This window comes from Choloepus didactylus, chromosome 6 (genome assembly GCF_015220235.1).
Source record: "Choloepus didactylus isolate mChoDid1 chromosome 6, mChoDid1.pri, whole genome shotgun sequence".
Lineage (NCBI taxonomy): Eukaryota > Metazoa > Chordata > Mammalia > Pilosa > Megalonychidae > Choloepus > Choloepus didactylus.
Genome location: NC_051312.1, coordinates 145,537,433 through 145,559,855, shown reverse-complemented (window position 1 = coordinate 145,559,855; position 22,423 = coordinate 145,537,433).

The following is a 22,423-nucleotide window of genomic DNA, read 5'->3' as shown; positions in this document are numbered from 1 at the left end:
AATCAAAATTAGTCTAGACTCATAGATGGACCTAGGTGTTACTGCTTTGCTTTCTTTTCATGGAAAAACTTTCAAAAGATAGAAATGAAGTACTCTTCAAAGATTGGTAGAACTCACATTTAAAATCAGTGAAACCTGTTTGTAGTTTAAGTGTATGTGTGTGTGTGTGTGTGTGTGTGTATGTGTTTGTGTTTTAAGGAATGTCTTTTCACATAATTTGTCCCTTTGCAAACTCTATGATTACGCCAAATCTGACCCTTCTTTTTAAAATTTTGGTCAGTTGACTTTAAGAAAATGAACTGGGTACAATGAACTGAGAAGCTGTGTGTCCAGATAAAACTTTACACATTAAAACAGCAATTTGTGCATGGAGAGACACTAGACATTTGCCAGCTGGAGCAAAGATAAATCACACATTAAATTGGGAACTGTTGACCCCTGTTCTCAGTGCCTCATACCTTGCCATTCATTGCCTTATTGCTGTCTAATGTCAAATATCTCCCCCAAAATACAGAAACCCACACAAATACCCACACCAGGAACCATTTATCCTGGTGAGTCCACAATGTTTGGCCTGGGCAGTCTAAGTCACCCCTTGTCCCATTTGCATACTTTGTTCTTTGCAGCAAATCACTAGTGCAGCCCATTATAGATGTTTCTAATTTTTTCTAACATATTTGTATTTTCCAAATTTTCTATAAAGTCCACAGGATTTACATTGGTCACAAGGAGCAAAGGGACAATAACAGGGAGTCTTAATAATGAGAATTCTCATTGACCCTGCCTCCACTGCATGGCCCACCATGGTTCTTCTTGGTGAGATGAGACCTCAATAGACTCACCTTAAGGTAGGCTGGAATATTTGGGTTGGGTTTAGTCACCATTGATATCATTTTTGCTTTTGCTCCTGTTTAGGATTTAGTAACAGAGTTTTGTATTATGCTATACCCCACCATATTTAAGCCCACCAACTGTCCTGTAACAATTTCAGCCCAAGTGGATAAATTCATGAAAAGTATTTAAATTTGCTCTTCACACAATAAAGTAGATCTTTAGAAGATTTTTCTTACGGGTTCTAAAATTTCTAATGAAGCAAAAGTCACAGAAAATGAATTATTTTATTAGTATTATCATGAGAAACAAAAAGTTATTCTAATTGCTGTTTTAAGTAATGAATGGGAAATGTAAGACCGTATTCCACGAGTAATAAAAATGGCTCATAAAAATAGAATTTTACCACATGTCCTGCCTCAGTTACAGTTCCACTGTTTCCTACCTAACAACAAAACTCACTTGAGGATACATTATACACATCTTAACCACTTACTGACCTTTCCATGGTTCTCTTCAGCAGTCTGTCTTCCCTCCACTGACCCAGCTCCAATCATGGATAATAGTGACCTCACTGTTGCTAAATGTCCACATCTCAAAACATACTGCAGCAGGTTACTCACCACCATTTCTCCTGGTTGAACAAGTCACTTTATCGAAACCCTCATCAAATTTTTCCCTAACAACAAAAAACAGCTATTCAGGACTAGGAGGGGCAAGGTGGCAGCATAGAGAGATGTGGAATTTAGTTAGTCCCCTGGAGCAACTAATAAACAACCAGGAACAACTAGTAAACAATCTGGAACAACTGCTGGGGGACAACCATGACTGTCCACACATCATACACCAACCTGGATTGAGTGGAATGGCAGACATTGGAGCATGAAACTGTAAGTAAAAACTGTGTAACTGTGCTGGGAGTCCCCTACCCTCATGGCAGGCTGAACTGCGAGACCCCACTGTGGGAGAAAGCAGCATTCCTGGAGCAACCAAATATAGCTCAGCCTAACTCCAACTGGGGTTTTAATTAACAAATGTGGACTGCTGAATACAAACTACAAACATAGACAAACCCCTAACAAGCAATGAAGTACCCTGAGGTAGCTCCCATTGGAGAGGAGGTGGGGTTGACAGAAAAAAATTAATTAAAAAAAATACAGAGGCTTTAAGAGATGACTGACCTTAGAGAGCCAGTAAATGCCTGTGTCCCAGGAAAGGTGTCCAGAAGACTGGGTGCTCTCTCTGACTGATGGGTGAAATGGGGTCCATGGACTGGCTTTGAAAAGAGACTTACTTTCCCTTTTTCTCCCACTCAACCTGAGTGGCTCAGTGGAGAAAGCCACAGCCATTTTCAGTTCACAATGCTCTGACCCAGACAGGGGTGGCATTAACAGAATCAGAGAGACAAAGGAGTAATTCAAATAAAGAGGATAACTCCCTAGGTGGTGTATCTTCCCTAATAAGAAGGAGGTGGGGCCCAGCTCCAGTGCCTGCCCTCCCTTCAGAACTCAGACTCCAGGGCTTGGGGGGAAATGGTCAAAACAGAAACAACTTAAGCTGAGAACTAAAGGGACCACACCTCTTTACACCAGTCACCAGTGGGGAGTGACAGGCTGACAGGCACCATCTGCTGGGCAGGTTAGGAAAAGCACAGTGGCTAGAGGCTTCACAGGAAAGTCTGTCAATCTTCTAAGACACACCCTCAGGGAAACTTGACACTGAATATAGCTGCATTCTGAGACCTGAATCTGTCCTGATCTGGAAAAATCTGATTGGGTTAACCAAGGAAACCAGATGCCTAGACAACAGAAAACTACAAATTACACTAGGAAAAATGAAGATATGGCCCAGTCAAAGGAACAAACTTACACCTCAATTGAGATACAGTTGAATATTGTTTCACTTTAATGAAACAATCAATTAAAGATTTTCAAAGAAATATGCTAAATCAATTCAAAAATCAAATCAATGAGTTCAGAGAAGATATGGCAAAAGAGGTGACGGCTATAAAGAAAACACTGGGTGAACATAAGGTAGAAATCAAAAGTTTTAAAAAACAACTGGCAGAATCTATGGAAATGAAAGGCACAACATAAGAGATGAAAGACACAATGGAGACATACAACAACATATTTCAAGAGGCAGAAGAAAACACTCAGGAACTGGAGAACAAGGCACCTGAAAGCCTACACACAAAAGAAAAAATATGAGCAATGTCTCAGGGAATTGAATGACAACATGAAATGCATGAATGTACATATCATGGGTGTCCCAGAGGAGAAGAGAAGGGAAAAGCGCAGAAGAAATAATAGAGGAAATAATCAATGAAAATTTCCCATCTCTTTGGAAGACATGAAATTACAGATTCAAGAAGCACAGCATAACCCAAACAGAATGGATCTGAATAGGCCTGCTCCAAGACACTGAATAATCAGATTATCAAATGTCAAAGACAAAGAAAATTCTGAAAGCAGCAAGAGAAAAGTGATTCATCACATACAAAGGAAGCTTGATAAGACTGTATGTGAATTTCTCAGTAGAAACCATGGAGGCAAGAAAGAAGTGGTGTGTTATATTTAAGATACTGAAAGAGAAAAACCACCACCCAAGAATCCTGTATCTGGCAAAATTGTCCTTCAAATATGAAAGAAAGCTTAAAATATTCTCTGACAAACAGACAATGAGAGAGTTTGTGAACAAGATACCTGCTCTACAGGAAATACTAAAGGGAGCACTACAGACAGATGGGAAAAGACAGGAGTGAGAAGTTTGGAACACAATTTTGGGTGACTGTAACATAACAATGTAAGTACACTGAACAAAGATGACTGTGAATATTGTTGAAGGAGGAAGGTTAGGAGCATGTGGGACACCAGAAGAAAAGAGGAAAGATAAAGAGTGGGACTGTATAACTCAGTGAAACATAGAGTGCTCAGCAATTGTGATAAAATGTGCAAATATGTTTTCACATATAGGTTGGGAGGAGATATTGAACTAATATAAGTTAGAAATTATAAATACTTTGAAGCTATTTATTATTTTGAAAAATTGCAGTGTATACTGATACCAGCCCCTAAGAAAATAATGAGCCCAATGCTTTAAATTCCAAAAATAGGCTTTAGTGTTTCCCCTTTACTAAAACAAATTCTCTTCTGGATTAAAGAGACTTTGTCATCAGCATTCCATGCTTTACTTTCAAGGAAGCTTTCAATAGCCTGTTTCATATTATAAAGAGGAAAAGTACTTTGCCCCTAACAAATATTGTTATGATAAATCATGTCTTGATTAAACAGGAGGTTATAGTTCAGAGATATATGTGTTAGAAAATTCCACTCCAAATGCAGGGTTTCACAAATGGCACATTAGACAAGCCTTTTGTGCAAAACTTCCTGGTAATCAGCCACTGCATCTGTTTTTTTTTAATTCAGTTTTATTGAGATATATTCACATACCATACAATCATCCATGGTGTACAATCAACTGTTTACAGTACCATCTTATAGTTGTGCATTCATCACCCCAATCTATTTTTGAACATTTTCCTTACACCAGAAAGAATCAGAATAAAACATAAAAATAAAAAAAGAACACCGAGTTCACCCCCCCCATCCCACCCTATTTTTCATTTAGTTTTTGTCCTCATTTTTCTACTCATCCATCCATACACTGGATAAAGGGAATGCGATACACAGGGTTTTCACAATCACCCTGTCACCCCTTGTAAGCTACATTGTTATACAATTGTCTTCAAGAGTCAAGGCTACTGGGTTGGAGTTTGGTAGTTTCACGTATTTACTTCTAGCTATTCCAGTGCATTAAAACTAAAAAGGGTTATCTATATGATGCATAAGAATGTCCACCAGAATGACCTCTTGACTCCATTTGAAGTCTCACAGCCACTGAAGCTTTATTTTGTTTCATTTTCCATCCCCCTTTTCATCAAGAAGATGAATCTGTGGGGTCCAGATTCATCCCCAGGACTCATATCCTGCATTGCCAGGGAGATTTACACCCCTGGGAGTCAGGTCCCATGTAGGGGGGAGGGTAGCAAGGTCACCCACCAAGATCAGCCACTGCATCTTGCCCAAAACCCCCCTTCCCCAGCTATATACATTCCAATCCTTAAAAGGACGCTAAAACCCACTACTCACTTCTCCATTGGCTCAACACCATTCCCTCTCAAATCCCACCCTGACAGGCCCAGGGTACAATCAAACCCCTGTCCGTCTTGACCAACTGACCATCCCTAGTAGCTGAACATAAATACAGCTCTCCCTTTGTCTCAAGGGGGATGAAGCTTTGCTTCAGACCCCTGCCATGCTGATGGCGCTTTTCTTTCCAACCCCCACCATGCTGCTGCTCAAATAAAACTTGCCTGCCCTTTATAACTGTGTACCCCAAATTTCTAACAGTATGCATATAGTATACACATAAAGAGGAAAAGCCAGTCTTATCTGTGTAACAGAGGATGCACTCAAATTAACGGGATGAAAATATAGAAGCCTATAAGAGACTGGAGAGGAAGACAGTGCTTCCCGAAAGAGCTCCTGTGAATTCAAAAGGCCACAGTAGTAAGTATTACTATGTTCCTGAAACAGGTTATGATTCAACTCCAATATCAAACAGGATTTAAGGTTGCACATAAAGAAAACCCTCCACAAACTAGAGTAAGCTCTTATTGATTTTATTGTCTGATACCATTTTTCTGTAATTCTTTCAGCTCTGCTGTTGTTCATGGGAAGTTAGTCCTTGTGATATATTCATTCACGGTAAATAAAAAATAGCTGTGGTGGTGCCAGTTCTCTGATACACAGGCCTCATTATCCAGATCGAGTGAGACTACATGTGCAAGATGTATCTTGGAAATTCTGGTTATTCACTATATTCAGTCTTGCTACTGTGAACCTCTGCACATGTCTTTTAACCAGATGTCAGGCGATTGGGCCAACCCTGGACTCTGCACACTCCTGGTGCCCATATTAGCCTCATCCTCCCTGGACTCACAGGGCTTTTGGGAAGGGAGAATGAAAACGGATCATATGGAGCAACTAGCAGGTGTCCACGAGATCTCCACCCTTGGGTCAATCCTATTCACCTTCAAGAGGAAAGGACCGTTTAACCAAGAAATTTTCATAACTGGGGTGAATTGTGCATGAATGAATATCTTCACTCTTGGGAGATCGGGCATTCTGCCAGTGACTTTAGACCATCCCCACCTATTTGTAACAGTGACTTTTTAAATATAATCTTAAAACTTAAAGCAAGCAGGAAATTGTAAAATAGCCTTAAAAATGTAGCCCTCAAATCTGGATGCAGGCTATAATGGAAGCTATTATTCTCTTAAAGGGGCAATCTGTAAATGTAAAGTCTGAAGCAGTATGTAATGTAAAGTCTGCACCCAGATTTGAAAAACATTCATCTATGATCCCCAGACCTCACAGATATGAATAAAGCCTTTTCATCTATCTCCCTGAATACCTGAAGACACCTTTCCCAGGTATCACCTAGTTACTGAAGAAAGCAGAAAATAACTAAATTACTGAAGTTCTCCAAACCTGTTACATGTTAACTAAAATAATTAACTCTCTTTGTCTCTAATGGGTTTAGCCAATTAAAGAATCACTGGGAGATTGCCCCAAACCTCCCAGATATAGAAAAGCCTTTTGTCTATCACTCTTGTTGCATGTTAATTAAATGATTATCTCTCTTTGTCCCTGAACCTGCATAAAAACCAATTGAAGAAACACTCTCATTGTCTCTGGGTATAAAAACCAATTGAACAAACACTTCAGAGAGACAGATTTGGGAAAGCTTCCCCTGTCTCCTGCCAGCATAAATAAATCTTTTTTCCTTCACAGCCTGGTTTGTGTGACTTCTATTGGCCGCACCGAGTGATGAACCCAGATTTGGGAAGTGCACCTTCTACAGATTCACATACATCTTTCATTAGAATAACATGCTAAACATTAAGCAACCATATTGCTTAGAAAACATGTCCAACCTGCACACTGGTGCAGGGGAGGAAAGTCTACCAGAGAGAGATCATAATGCCTGTCAATGAACATGTACATTCATATTGAGGAAATACCCCAGAGTTGTGCATGCACTGAGATCATAAACGGGAGAAAAAGGACAAAGAGGAAAGGTGGTGCCCACGAGCAAGTCCTTCAGGATCACAGGCAAAGCTTCATCTTCTTGAATCCTCCCATTCACGTCTGATTTACACTCCCGTCTACCTCCTTTCATTCAGTAGACGCATGGTGTTTTAGCATGGCTCAGTGAGGTATCACAGTTGTGAAAAGTCTGTCTTAATGGCCAAAGTTCTCCCCTTTCATGGGTATGATATTTTCGTTCATTTATCTGTTCCATCTACCTTCTAGGTCATGAAAACATTATCTGAAACTAGTAGTTAGCTGTGTCTCCTCATGTTTATTAAAGAGAATATACAATGCACAAGGATGAAGGCTTCATGTTCAAAAGACCAGGCATCTGGTACATGTTCATCTGCCCCCAGGTTCCATGACTCCTGGAGTTCTGATGCTTAGGGAGCCTCTAAATTTGGAGAGAACCTGGCATCTGAAGAAGGAACAGGGACAAGTTTAAAAGAAAAGTAGGCCGGTGTTGAGGCAATTTGAAGGTAGCCTCAAATTAGGGCTTTGTAATTGGCTCAGAGAGGTCATTGCAAAAATCATGGGAATCACAGCAGGTTACCAGCATTCCCTCAGGTGCAGAAATATCTGTATTAGGGTGACAATCTTTCCAACACGAGGTCTGTGCTAGCTCTGGGTGAGTCACTGGAGAAGAAAAGCAGAAGGAAGATATAACTTTGAGAGGCAGAAACAGCAAACCCCAAAACTGAAATATGGGGTGACCTATAACAGTTTTATGGGAAAGAGATTTCTTCTATAGAAACTTCAGTCCTCAAAATGGCTGTCCTGCATTCAAGCCCCTACAAAGCCACATCTCGCAGGGTTCCTTTACCTACAATTCTTTACTGCTGGGAATTTACCCACTTTTGATTCTCAACATTGACAGCACATGTCAGCCTCTATCTCTCAGCTTGGAAGGCACAAAGCATTTGCTGAAAACCTGCTGAGTTCCAGGCTCAGTGGTAAGTGTTCGGGATAAAGTGGTAAGCATCCCCAAGACTCTGCTCTCAGGGACCCTGAAGTGTATCGGCGACCTGAGTCATAATTATAATGCACAGGAACAAATATTACTGGATTGTCATTGTGGAGGAGCCTGTGTGGGCACAGGGAGAAGCATGTGTATAGGGTGAAGAATCAAAAAAAGGCTTCTAGGACAAGTGACTCTAAGCTGGGATTTATGTTGATCAGCGTTGGACAAGCAAAACAGGAAAGAGTGAGGAAACAGCACATGTAAAGACTGGAAGACTTGGGAGACTATGGGACCTGAAAAACTAAGAGGCTGGGGTTCTCAGGGTACATGGGAGGGGATTAGAACAATGGTGGGGACAAGCCCAGATCCACTCATCCCCTTTATCCTGGACTTAGGTTTAGGGTTCCTAGATAAGGGTGGCTCCCTCCTAAGTTTCAGAGGCTCACCCCCCAAACTCCAATGACTTCCAGGCATCCAGACAGCACTTGCTAAGTGAAGCTGGTTGTGCCTGAAGAAAAAGAATTCTCCCCAACTTTTCAACAAAACCCATTGATCACTTATCATTGAACCTACTTACCATTGAACCCACTTACCATTATTAGGCCAAGAAGAAAAGATCCTAACTGCCATACAGAATTCACCATCTCCAGCAGTACAAGCCTGCATCTCATGCTGACAAATCCCTTTTAAGTAGGAACCACATTGTCTACACTGGAGAGCTAAGGCTGCAGGAAGAAAGACTGAGTTGAGGAGTGACAAGAAGCACCACTGTTCCTACAAAGCAAGAGCAGAGATCATGCCTCCTACCCAGGAGCTCTGTCCCTCAATATTGTGCCCTTGGGCTTTGCTTCCTAGATCCACACCTGAGCAAGAAGGACTCAGGATGATTTAAGTCTCTCCTGTGTTAAAAGAACAACACACACACAAGTAGGGAGACAGTAAAGAGCCATGCTGCCCATGACTTTCTTCCTCTATTTTCTCACCAGCCATAAGGATTCCATATAAATGGAGAGCACAGAGCATTTCCCCTGGTATTGGAACCAGTGCTGAATCCCCAGAGCTCTGTGTGGGTAGAGAATCATCAGGGTGACTTGCATCCTCATCCCACAGATAAACCGTAGTTTAGGGATGATATTAGCTTAGATATATCAAATCACCAGTGGAGGGAAAGGTCTAAAGGAAATTCCAAGGAGAATAAGAGGATGGAAGAAACAGGATGGCCATGGCTGAAGGCTGTGCGTGTGAAATAGGAGCTCATTCCTCAGGAGGACCAGCCAGAGATCAAAGATCCCAGGGAAATTGAGAAAAGGTGGTCCTTGCTTAAATTAAATATATCACACAGATAAGCATAAACTCATAGGTGAACATCCTCAAACCACCCTCCCATAATTATTTACCAATTTCTAAGTAGAGCAGAGAGAGGCACAGTTGCAGTAGTTTTTCCATTCTGCCTCTGTCAATTCTTGAAGCAGTTTTATTGGAGCCCACGTGGTACCTGGCTAGTGGTAGATCAACCTCTCAGCCAAGCTCTTAAGCTCTCCGCTGAGAATATTGGTCAGTAGGAATCGGAGAGGCAGGTTGCAGATGCCAATAGAAGCCGTTCTTCTCACGGAAACACTGCAGATCCCTTCTCATGTCCCGTTCTTCTCCTCTGCCCATCCCCAGTCTCCATTGCTCTTGGCTGCCCCAACTATAGGTGACCTAAGGAGTAATCTCTTCCCAGTAAGTTTTTACAGAAAGCATAAGTGCCTGGCTTCCTGCCACCTGGTAGGGCTCAGGCTGTTTTAGAGACATGTAAGAAATGTTCCCTGCTCTAAAGCAACTCTTCCTAACCAGAGGGAAGAGCGTGGGGGAATGATCATAGGGGAAATGAGAGGTCACTACAGAGTCAAGCTGTGTACAATACACTCAGGGCTAGTCAAGGGGAACTTCCTTCCTGAAGTGAGGATAAGCAGAACCTTGAAGATAGTCAATTGTAAAGAATATAAAACAGTGCTTTAGCAGGACTTAGATTTAACTGCAGAAAGAAGTGGGCTAGAAATTAAATCATCTGGGACACAAGAAGAGCTTGTATACCATAAAAACTGTCCTCTTCTGTTAAATGATCTCTCCTACTCACAACCATGGCTCACTGGATCAAGTTTTCTTACTCTGACTCTCAGACCCTCTCAGATTCCCTGTGGAATTTGGATCCTGTCTCTGTGTCAGTGCTCCCTCACTTTGAGAGGAAGATGAGGATTGAGTGACTACCATCTTGACCAGGAATTGGGCAAGAGATTTTACATATTCGTTCTGTGCCAGTGTCTCTTGCAAAAACCAACAGTCTGATTTCATCTACAAATCTTCCCTGCCTCAGTCAAACCCTGAAGTCACTTCTCTGAGCTTCCAGAACATTTTGATACCTGTGTGATCATCCTTCTGAGAGGAACTCAATAGCCTGAACAGATAACCCCCTCAGGGCACTCCATTTTCTAATTCTGATACAGTATTCTCAAAGATTAACTCTTCCCCAACCTCCAGATTGCTCTCTGAAGTTGTAGGGCTGTGTAAGAAGTGAGACTATGAGCAGGATTCAGATAATTGTTTGTATTGCAGTCAAACTACAAATGGAAAAGAAACTATGTCTGAGATGTCCATGGCCCAAGTACAAGCCTATCTGGGAGCTGTAATGAGGATACAGCTCAGGTATTTATCAAGACTTTACTGTCTTCCAAGGTCATGGAGTAAAAGAACAGCATTCAAGCACTCCAAATATCTACTGAGTTAAAAAAAGAACAGTGCACAGGAGCCACATACTTCCAATGGAAACCTAGTCATGTGTGTGGCACATCAACTCACAGTGCCTGGAAGGGGAGGATGAATATGAGGCTCAAAGCCATAAAGATCTAAGTTTAAATCCCTGTGGGTGGGAAGATGGCAGAGTAGGATGTTCCAGAGTCAGTGCCTCCACCAGAACAACTATTAAACAGGCAGGAACAGTCTGAACCAACTACTTTGAAATTCTGGAGTATAGTAGGCATCCAGGGAAGAGTGGGAGGAAAAGGCTGGTAAATGAAGGCAAATACTATTATATTGCTCTCTCTGCACACTGGTGACCATTGCCCAGCCCCTCTCACGGCAGGCAGCAGGGGGTCAGGCCCCTGGCTTAGCTTGCCAGTGCCAGAGAGTGATGTAAAAATCCAGTTCCTCAAGGTCTGGGGGTGGAGGCTGTGGTCCAATTGCTGATCACTGCTTGTGATTAGCTCCTTTGGACCTCTGGAGGCCCCGGTCAAAGGCAGTGGAGGAGATGGAAAATGGTACACTTCCTCGAAGCTGTGGAGGACCCCTGAAGAGCTGCATGTGCTCTACAGGGGCCATGTCAAGAAAGCAAAGCTTTGGGGCTCCCTTCCTGGCCTCTCCCTCATCCCCTCCCCTGGGCAGTTTGGAACCTTCTTTAAGTCTGGCAGCGGAACACCTAGGAGAGGGAGAAGGTCTATTTCCCAGGAAGTAGAAGGGGCATTCAAATTCCTATAAACATCTGAACTCTTAAGGCCACTAGCACACACAAGCCCAAGACAAGGCACAGACCCAGAAAAGACAAGGAGGACCCTGCACTTCCATTTAACCTTGTGCTGACCTTCCATACAGGAGGGCTGAACTCTGAAGGAGAGTACCAGCTAATGCAAAGCCAATTTGAAAGATGGTGAAAGGTGTTTTTTGCTTAGGCTTGCTCAGGTTGTTAGCACCTGACTTTCAAGAAAATCTCTCTCATAGCACCAGCTGTATACAAACTCAAGAAGCAGACGTCTCAGGGGAAATCCCAAGTGTTAACATTTTAAAACACTAAAATGCACAGTGCACAAGAAGACATTACAAAGAAGCAGAAAATGAAAGGCCATCCAAAGAAAGAGGATTAAATTCCAGAAAACATCAAATAAGAAGACCAGACTGTATACATAATGGACAAAGACTCTACGTATACTGATTTTCAATACAGTCAAAGAGAAGAAGGAAAATACAGAAAAATAACTAAAGGAAATCATGGCAATAGTCAATAAGCTCAAGGAGATGAAGGAAAATACAGAGAAAGAACTACAGAATATCAGGAAAACAATGAATGAGCAATGTGAGAATCTTAATAAACAGATGGGTATTTTTAAAAAGAACCAAACAGAAGTACTACAGTTGAAGACCAAGGTAACTTAAAAGAAAAACTCCCTGGAGGCTTTCAACAGCAGGTAGGAGGTGGCAGAAGAATCAGCACACTCAAAGACAAGACAATTGAAATGATTCAGGCTGAGGAGCTGAAAGAAAAAAGAATTATAAAAAGCAAAAAAAGACAAAATTTCCTCTGGAACACCATTGAGCATATGAATATAAGCATTATGGGAGTCCCAGAGGGAAAAGAAGAGAAAGGGGCAGGAGTAATATAATATAATGTAATATAATATAATAATAGAAAACTTCTCAAACTTAGGAAAAGATGTAAATACACATATCCAAGAATTTCAGAGAAGACCAGAAAGGATGCAATGGAAGAAAATAAGCCCCATCACAGCTGATCAAACTGCTGAATGTAAAGGACAAGGACAGTACCCTGAAAGCTACAAGTAAAAAGCAACATGTTATGTACAAGGGAGTCCCAATGTAGATTAAGTTATGGTTTCTCATCAGAAACCATAAAGGAAGAAGGAGTGGGTTAAAATAGTGAAGTGCTGAAAGAAAACAGCTGTCAACCCAAAACTTCATATCTAGGGAGACTTTCTTTCAAAAATGAGGGAGAGATCAAGACATTCCTAGATAAACAAAAGCTGCAGGAATTCATCACCATTAGACCTGCCTTAAAAGCAATACTAGGGAGAGCTCTTCAGAAGGAAAGGAAAGGACACCAGAAAGTGTTTCAAATCAGCATAAAGACATAAAGACCTTTGGTAAGAGTATCCATACAGGTAATTATAACTGCCAGTATCATTTTATTGTATTTTTTGGCATGTAACTCCACTTCTTATTTCCTGCAGGTGCTGAAGTACAAATACATAAAAAGTAATGATAAATTATTTTTGGACTTACTATATAAAAAGATATAATTTGTAACAAGTACAAAAAAAAGTGGGGTTTCTGAGGACTATAGCAACATTGTATATGTATGCAATTGAAGAAAAGTTCTTATCAAATCAAATGTAATTGTTATGTATTTATATATGTTAAATTTTAACCCCATGGTAACCACAAGAAAAATATATGGAAAATATATTCAGATAGAAATCAGAAGGGGCTCAATTTGGTACAATACTAAAAATCAAATAAATAAGAAAGTAGGCATTAACAGAATAATTGAATGACTCCAAAAGGTATAAGACTTGCAAAGACTAAATTGCAAAGTGGCAGAGGAAAGGCCTGCATTATCAGTAGTTACTTTAAACGTAAATGGATTAAACTCCCCAGCCAAAGGCAGAGTTTGGCAGAATGGATAAAAAAGCATGAACCAAACATATGCTGTCTGCAACAGACTCACCTTAAAGTCAGAGATATACATAGCTTGAAAGAGACAGGATGGGAAAAAATATACCATGCAAAAAGTAATCAAAAGAGAGCTGGGATATCTACATTAATAGCAGATAAAATAGACTTTAACTAAAAAATAGTTGCATGGACAAGGACAGTAATTATATATGATGAAGGAGTCAATTCAGTAGGAAGACCTAACAGTTATAAATACATATGAACCGGAGGGGCGGGGCAAGATGGCAGACTGGTGAGCTGTATGTTTTAGTTACTCCTCCAGGAAAGTAGGTAGAAAGCCAGGAACTGCGTGGACTGGACACCACAGAGCAATCTGACTTTGGGCATACTTTATACAACACTCATGAAAACGTGGAACTGCTGAGATCAGTGAAATCTGTAAGTTTTTGCGGCCAGGGGACCTGCGCCCCTCCCTGCCAGGCTCAGTCCCGGGGGAGGAGGGGCTGTCAGCTCCGGGAAGGAGAAGGGAGAACTGCAGTGGCAGCCCTTATCGGAAACTCATTCTACTGATTCAAACTCCAACCATAGATAGACTGAGACCAGACACCAGAGAATCTGAGAGCAGCCAGCCCAGCAGAGAGGAGACAGGCATAGAAAAAAAAAACAACACGAAAAACTCCAAAATAAAAGCGGAGGATTTTTGGAGTTCTGGTGAACATAGAAAGGGGAAGGGCCCTGAGGCGCATATGCAAATCCCGAAGAAAAGCTGATCTCTCTGCCCTGTGGACCTTTCCTTAATGGCCCTGTTTGCTTCGTCTCTTAGCATTTCAATAACCCATTAGATCTCTGAGGAGGGCCCGTTTTTTTGTTTTTTGTTTTTTTTTTTTAATCCTTTTTTCTTTTTCTAAAACAATTACTCTAAGAAGCCCAATACAGAAAGCTTCAAAGACTTGCTATTTGGGCAGGTCAAGTCAAGAGCAGAACTAGGAGAGCTCTGAGACAAAACGCAATAATCCAGTGGCTGAGAAAATTCACTAAACACCACAACTTCCCAAGAAAAGGGGGTGTCCGCTCACAGCCATCATCCTGGTGGACAGGAAACACTCCTGCCCATCGCCAGCCCCATAGCCCAGAACTGCTCCAGACAACCCAGTGTGACGGAAGTGCTTCAAGTAACAGGCACACACCACAAAACTGGGCGTGGACATTAGCCTTCCCTGCAACCTCAGCTGATTGTCCCAGAGGTGGGAAGGTGGAGCAGTGTGAATTAACAAAGCCCCATTCAGCCATCATTTCAGCAGACTGGGAGCCTCCCTACACAGTCCAGCAGCCCAGAACTGCCCTGGGGGGACGGCACTCACCTGTGACACAGCACAGTCATCCCTCAACAGAGGACCCAGGGTGCACGGCCTGGAAGAGGGGCCCACTTGCAAGTCTCAGGAGCCATACGCCAATACCAAGGACTTGTGGGTCAGTGGCAGAGACAAACTGTGGCAGGACTGAACTGAAGGATTAGACTACTGCAGCAGCTTTAAAACTCTAGGATCACCAGGGAGATTTGATTGTTAGAGCCACCACCCCCTCCCTGACTGCCCAGAAACACGCCCCATATACAGGGCAGGCAACACCAACTACACACGCAAGCTTGGTACACCAATTGGACCCCACAAGACTCACTCTCCCACTCACCAAAAAGGCTAAGCAGGGGAGAACTGGCTTGTGGAGAACAGGTGGCTCGTGGACGCCACCTGCTGGTTAGTTAGAGAAAGTGTACTCCACGAAGCTGTATATCTGATAAATTAGAGATAAGGACTTCAATTGGTCTACAAACCCTAAAAGAACCCTATCAAGTTCAGCAAATGCCACGAGGCCAAAAACAACAGAAAATTATAAAGCATATGAAAAAACCAGACGATATGGATAACCCAAGCCCAAGCACCCAAATCAAAAGTTCAGAAGAGACACAGCACCTAGAGCAGCTACTCAAAGAACTAAAGATGAACAATGAGACCACAGTACAGGAGATAAAGGAAATCAAGAAGACCCTAGAAGAGCATACAGAAGACATTGCAAGACTAAATAAAAAAAATGGATGATCTTATGGAAATTAAAGAAACTGTTGACCAAATTAAAAAGATTCTGGACACTCATAGTACAAGACTAGAGGAAGTTGAACAACGAATCAGTGACCTGGAAGATGACAGAATGGAAAATGAAAGCATAAAAGAAAGAATGGGGAAAAAAATTGAAAAAATCGAAATGAACCTCAGGGATATGATAGATAATATGAAACGTCCGAATATAAGACTCATTGGTGTCCCAGAAGGGGAAGAAAAGGGTAAAGGTCTAGGAAGAGTATTCAAAGAAATCGTTGGGGAATACTTCCCAAATCTTCTAAACAACATAAATACACAAATCATAAATGCTCAGCGAACTCCAAATAGAATAAATCCAAATAAACCCACTCCGAGACATATACTGATCACACTGTCAAACATAGAAGAGAAGGAGCAAGTTCTGAAAGCAGCAAGAGAAAAGCAATTCACCACATACAAAGGAAACAGCATAAGACTAAGTAGTGACTACTCAGCAGCCACCATGGAGGCAAGAAGGCAGTGGCACGATACATTTAAAATTCTGAGTGAGAAAAATTTCCAGCCACGAATACTATATCCAGCAAAGCTCTCCTTCAAATTTGAGGGAGAGCTTAAATTTTTCACAGACAAACAAATGCTGAGAGAATTTGCTAACAAGAGACCTGCCCTACTGGAGATACTCAAGGGAGCCCTACAGACAGAGAAACAAAGACAGGACAGAGAGACTTGGAGAAAGGTTCAGTACTAAAGAGATTTGGTATGGGTACAATAAAGGATATTAATAGACAGAGGGGAAAAATATGACAAACATAAACCAAAGGATAAGATGGCTGATTCAAGAAATGCCTTCACGGTTATAATGTTGAACGTAAATGGATTAAACTCCCCAATTAAAAGATATAGATTCGCAGAATGGATCAAAAAAAATGAACCATCAATATGTTGCATACAAGAGACTCATCTTAGACACAGGGACACAAAGAAACTGAAAGTGAAAGGATGGAAAAAAATATTTCATGCAAGCTACAGTCAAAAGAAAGCAGGTGTAGCAATATTAATCTCAGATAAAATAGACTTCAAATGCAGGGATGTTTTGAGAGACAAAGAAGGCCACTACGTACTAATAAAAGGGGCAATTCAGCAAGAAGAAATAACAATCGTAAATGTCTATGCACCCAACCAAGGTGCCACAAAATACATGAGAGAAACACTGGCAAAACTAAAGGAAGCGATTGATGTTTCCACAATAATTGTGGGAGACTTCAACACATCACTCTCTCCTATAGATAGATCAACCAGACAGAAGACCAATAAGGAAACTGAAAACCTAAACAATCTGATAAATGAATTAGATTTAACAGACATATACAGGACATTACATCCCAAATCACCAAGATACACATACTTTTCTAGTGCTCATGGAACTTTCTCCAGAATAGATCATATGCTGGGACATAAAACAAGCCTCAATAAATTTAAAAAGATTGAAATTATTCAAAGCACATTCTCTGACCACAATGGAATATAATTAGAAGTCAATAACCATCAGAGACTTAGAAAATTCACAAATACCTGGAGGTTAAACACACTCCTAAACAATCAGTGGGTTAAAGAAGAAATAGCAAGAGAAATTGCTAAATATATAGAGACGAATGAAAATGAGAACACAACATACCAAAACCTATGGGATGCAGCAAAAGCAGTGCTAAGGGGGAAATTTATAGCACTAAACGCATATATTAAAAAGGAAGAAAGAGCCAAAATCAAAGAACTAATGGAGCAACTGAAGAAGCTAGAAAATGAACAGCAAACCAATCCTAAACCAAGTACAAGGAAAGAAATAACAAGGATTAAAGCAGAAACAAATGACATAGAGAACAAAAAAACAATAGAGAGGATAAATATCACCAAAAGTTGGTTCTTTGAGAAGATCAACAAGATTGACAAGCCCCTAGCTAGACTGACAAAATCAAAAAGAGAGAAGACCCATATAAACAAAATAATGAATGAAAAAGGTGACATAACTGCAGATCCTGAAGAAATTAAAAAAATTATAGAGGATACTATGAACAACTGTATGGCAACAAACTGGATAATGTAGAGGAAATGGACAATTTCCTGGAAACATATGAACAACCTAGACTGACCAGAGAAGAAATAGAAGACCTCAACCAACCCATCACAAGCAAAGAGATCCAATCAGTCATCAAAAATCTTCCCACAAATAAATGCCCAGGGCCAGATGGCTTCACAGGGGAATTCTACCAAACTTTCCAGAAACAACTGACACCAATCTTACTCAAACTCTTTCAAAACATTGAAGAAAATGGAACACTACCTAACTCATTTTATGAAGCTAACATCAATCTAATACCAAAACCAGGCAAAGATGTTACAAAAAAGGAAAACTATCGGCCAATCTCCCTAATGAATATAGATGCAAAAATCCTCAACAAAATACTTGCAAATCGAATCCAAAGACACATTAAAAAAATCATACACCATGACCAAGTGGGGTTTATTCCAGGCATGCAAGGATGGTTCAACATAAGAAAATCAATCAATGAATTACAACACATTAACAAGTCAAAAGGGAAAAATCAATTGATCATCTCAATAGATGCTGAAAAAGCATTTGACAAAATCCAACATCCCTTTTTGATAAAAACACTTCAAAAGGTAGGAATTGAAGGAAACTTCCTCAACATGATAAAGAGCATATATGAAAAACCCACAGCCAGCATAGTACTCAATGGAGAGAGACTGAAAGCCTTCCCTCTAAGATCAGGAACAAGACAAGGATGCCCGCTGTCACCACTGTTATTCAACATTGTGCTGGAAGTGCTAGCCAGGGCAATCCGGCAAGACAAAGAAATAAAAGGCATCCAAATTGGAAAAGAAGAAGTAAAACTGTCATTGTTTGCAGATGATATGATCTTATATCTAGAAAACCCTGAGAAATCGACGATACAGCTACTAGAGCTAATAAACAAATTTAGCAAAGTAGCGGGATACAAGGTTAATGCACATAAGTCAGTAATGTTTCTATATGCTAGAAATGAACAAACTGAAGAGACACTCAAGAAAAAGATACCATTTTCAATAGCAACTAAAAAAATCAAGTACCTAGGAATCAACTTAACCAAAGATGTAAAAGACCTATACAAAGAAAACTACATAACTCTACTAAAAGAAATAGAAGGGGACCTTAAAAGATGGAAAAATATTCCATGTTCATGGATAGGAAGACTAAATGTCATTAAGATGTCAATTCTACCCAAACTCATCTACAGATTCAATGCAATCCCAATCAAAATTCCAACAACCTACTTTGCAGACTTGGAAAAGCTAGTTCTCAAATTTATTTGGAAAGGGAAGATGCCTCGAATTGCTAAAGACACTCTAAAAAAGAAAAACGAAGTGGGAGGACTTACACTCCCTGACTTTGAAGCTTATTATAAAGTCACAGTTGTCAAAACAGCATGGTACTGGCACAAAGATAGACATATAGATCAATGGAATCGAATTGAGAATTCAGAGATAGACCCTCAGATCTATGGCCGACTGATCTTTGATAAGGCCCCCAAAGTCACTGAACTGAGTCATAATGGTCTTTTCAACAAATGGGGCTGGGAGAGTTGGATATCCATATCCAAAAGAATGAAAGAGGACCCCTACCTCACCCCCTACACAAAAATTAACTCAAAATGGACCAAAGATCTCAATATAAAAGAAAGTACCATAAAACTCCTAGAAGATAATGTAGGAAAACATCTTCAAGACCTGGTATTAGGCGGCCACTTCCTAGACTTTACACCCAAAGCACAAGCAACAAAAGAGAAAATAGATAAATGGGAACTCCTCAAGCTTAGAACTTTCTGCACCTCAAAGGAATTTCTCGAAAAGGTAAAGAGGCAGCCAACTCAATGGGAAAAAATTTTTGGAAACCATGTATCTGACAAAAGACTGATATCTTGCATATATAAAGAAATCCTACAACTCAATGACAATAGTACAGTCGGCCCAATTATAAAATGGGCAAAAGATATGAAAAGACAGTTCTCTGAAGAGGAAATACAAATGGCCAAGAAACACATGAAAAAATGTTCAGCTTCACTAGCTATTAGAGAGATGCAAATTAAGACCACAATGAGATACCATCTAACACCGGTTAGAATGGCTGCCATTAAACAAACAGGAAACTACAAATGCTGGAGGGGATGTGGAGAAATTGGAACTCTTATTCACTGTTGGTGGGACTGTATAATGGTTCAGCCACTCTGGAAGTCAGTCTGGCAGTTCCTTAGAAAACTAGATATAGAGTTACCATTCGACCCAGCGATTGCACTTCTCGGTATATACCCGGAAGATCGGAAAGCAGTGACACGAACAGATATCTGCACGCCAATGTTCATAGCAGCATTATTCACAATTGCCAAGAGATGGAAACAACCCAAATGTCCTTCAACAGATGAGTGGATAAATAAAATGTGGTATATACACACAATGGAATACTACGCGGCAGTAAGAAGGAACAATCTCGTGAAACATATGACAACATGGATGAACCTTGAAGACATAATGCTAAGCCAAATAAGCCAGGCACAAAAAGAGAAATATTATATGCTACCACTAATGTGAACTTTGAAAAATATCAAACAAATGGCTTATAATGTAGAATGTAGGGGAACTAGCAATAGAGAGCAATTAAGGAAGGGGGAACAATAATCCAAGAAGAACAGATAAGCTATTTAACGTTCTGGGGATGCCCAGGAATGACTATGGTCTGTTAATTTCTGATGGATATAGTAGGAGCAAGTTCACAGAAATGTTGCTATATTAGGTAACTTTCTTGGGGTAAAGTAGGAACATGTTGGAAGTTAAGCAGTTATCTTAGGCTAGTTGTCTTTTTCTTACTCCCTTGTTATGGTCTCTTTAAAATGTTCTTTTATTGTATGTTTGTTTTCTTTTTAACTTTTTTTTCATACAGTTGATTTAAAAAAGAAGGGAAAGTTAAAAAAAAAAAAAAAAAAACAAGGGAAAAAAAAGATGCAGTGCCCCCTTGAGGAGCCTGTGGAGAATGCAGGGGTATTCGCCTACCCCACCTCCATGGTTGCTAACATGACCACAGACATAGGGGACTGGTGGTTTGATGGGTTGAGCCCTCTACCACAGGTTTTAGCCTTGGGAAGACGGTTGCTGCAAAGGAGAGGCTAGGCCTCCCTATGGTTGTGCCTAAGAGCCTCCTCCCGAATGCCTCTTTGTTGCTCAGATGTGGCCCTGTCTCTCTAGCTAAGCCAACTTGAAAGGTGAAATCACTGCCCTCCCCCCTACGTGGGATCAGACACCCAGGGGAGTGAATCTCCCTGGCAACATGGAATATGACTCCCGGGAGGGAATGTAGACCTGTCATCGTGGGACGGAGAACATCTTCTTGACCAAAAGGGGGATGTGAAAGGAAATGAAATAAGCTTCAGTGGCAGAGAGAATCCAAAAGGAGCCGAGAGGTCACTCTGGTGGGCACTCTTACGCACACTTTAGACAACCCTTTTTAGGTTCTAAAGAATTGGGGTAGCTGGTGGTAGATACCTGAAACTATCAAACTACAACCCAGAACCCATGAATCTCGAAGACAGTTGTATAAAAATGTAGCTTATGAGGGGTGACAAGGGGATTGGGAAAGCCATAAGGACCACACTCCACTTTGTCTAGTTTATGGATGGATGAGTAGAAAAATAGGGGAAGGAAACAAACAGACAAAGGTACCCAGTGTTCTTTTTTACTTCAATTGCTCTTCTTCACTCTAATTATTATTCTTGTTATTCTTGTGTGTGTGCTAATGAAGGTGTCAGGGATTGATTTGGGTGATGAATGTACAACTATGTAATGGTACTGTGAACAATCGAAAGTACGATTTGTTTTGTATGACTGCGTGCTATATGAATATATCTCAATAAAATGAAGATTAAAAAAAAAAAAAAAAAAAGACATAATGCTGAGCAAAATAAGCCAGGCACAAAAAGAGAGATATTGTATGTTACCACTAATGTGAATTCTGTGAAAAATGTACAATGTTTTATACTGTAGAATGTAGGGGACCTAGAGATACCAATTAGTGGAGGGGGAATGATAATCTAATAAGAACAGATAAACTATGGAGGGTAATCTCAATGTTATGGGAATGCTCAGGAATGTTATGGTTTGTAAACTTTCTTGGATATAGTAAGATCATGTTGGAAGCAATAGAGTTATTTTAGGTTTTTTTTTTCTCTTATTCCTTTGTTTTCTTAGGGGTTGTTAATTTTCTTGGGGTATGGTAGGAACATGTTGGAAGCAATGTAGTTATTTTAGATTATTTGTTTTTCTTACTCCTCTGTTTGGACATGGTTTATTAATTTTCTTGGGGTATGGTAGGAACATATTGGAAGCAAAGTAATTATTTTAGGTTATTTGTTTTCCTTAATCCATTGCTTTGTTTGAAATGTTGTGGGGTTTTTTTGGTTGTTGTTTGCCTGTTTGTTTTTAATTTTTGATAAACAAAGTTAAAAAATTGAAAAAAAAATCAGTAGAAAAATGGGAGTAAAAACTAAATGACAAATAGGGTGGGATGGGGGGATGGTTTGGGTATTCTCTTTTCACTTTTGTTTTTTATTCTTATTCTGATTCTTTCTGATGTAAGGAAAATGTTCAGAAATAGATTGTGGTGATGAACGCATAACTATATGATCATACTGTGAACAGTTGATTGTATACCATGGATGACTGTATGGTTTGTGAATATATTTCAATAAAACTGAATTAAAAAAAAAATACATATGAACCTAACAGCAGAGCCCCAAAAGATATGAAGCAACTAATAACAGATTTGAAGGGAGAAATAAATGGGATTAGACACCCAGGGGAGTGAATCTCCCTGGCAACGTGGAATATGACTC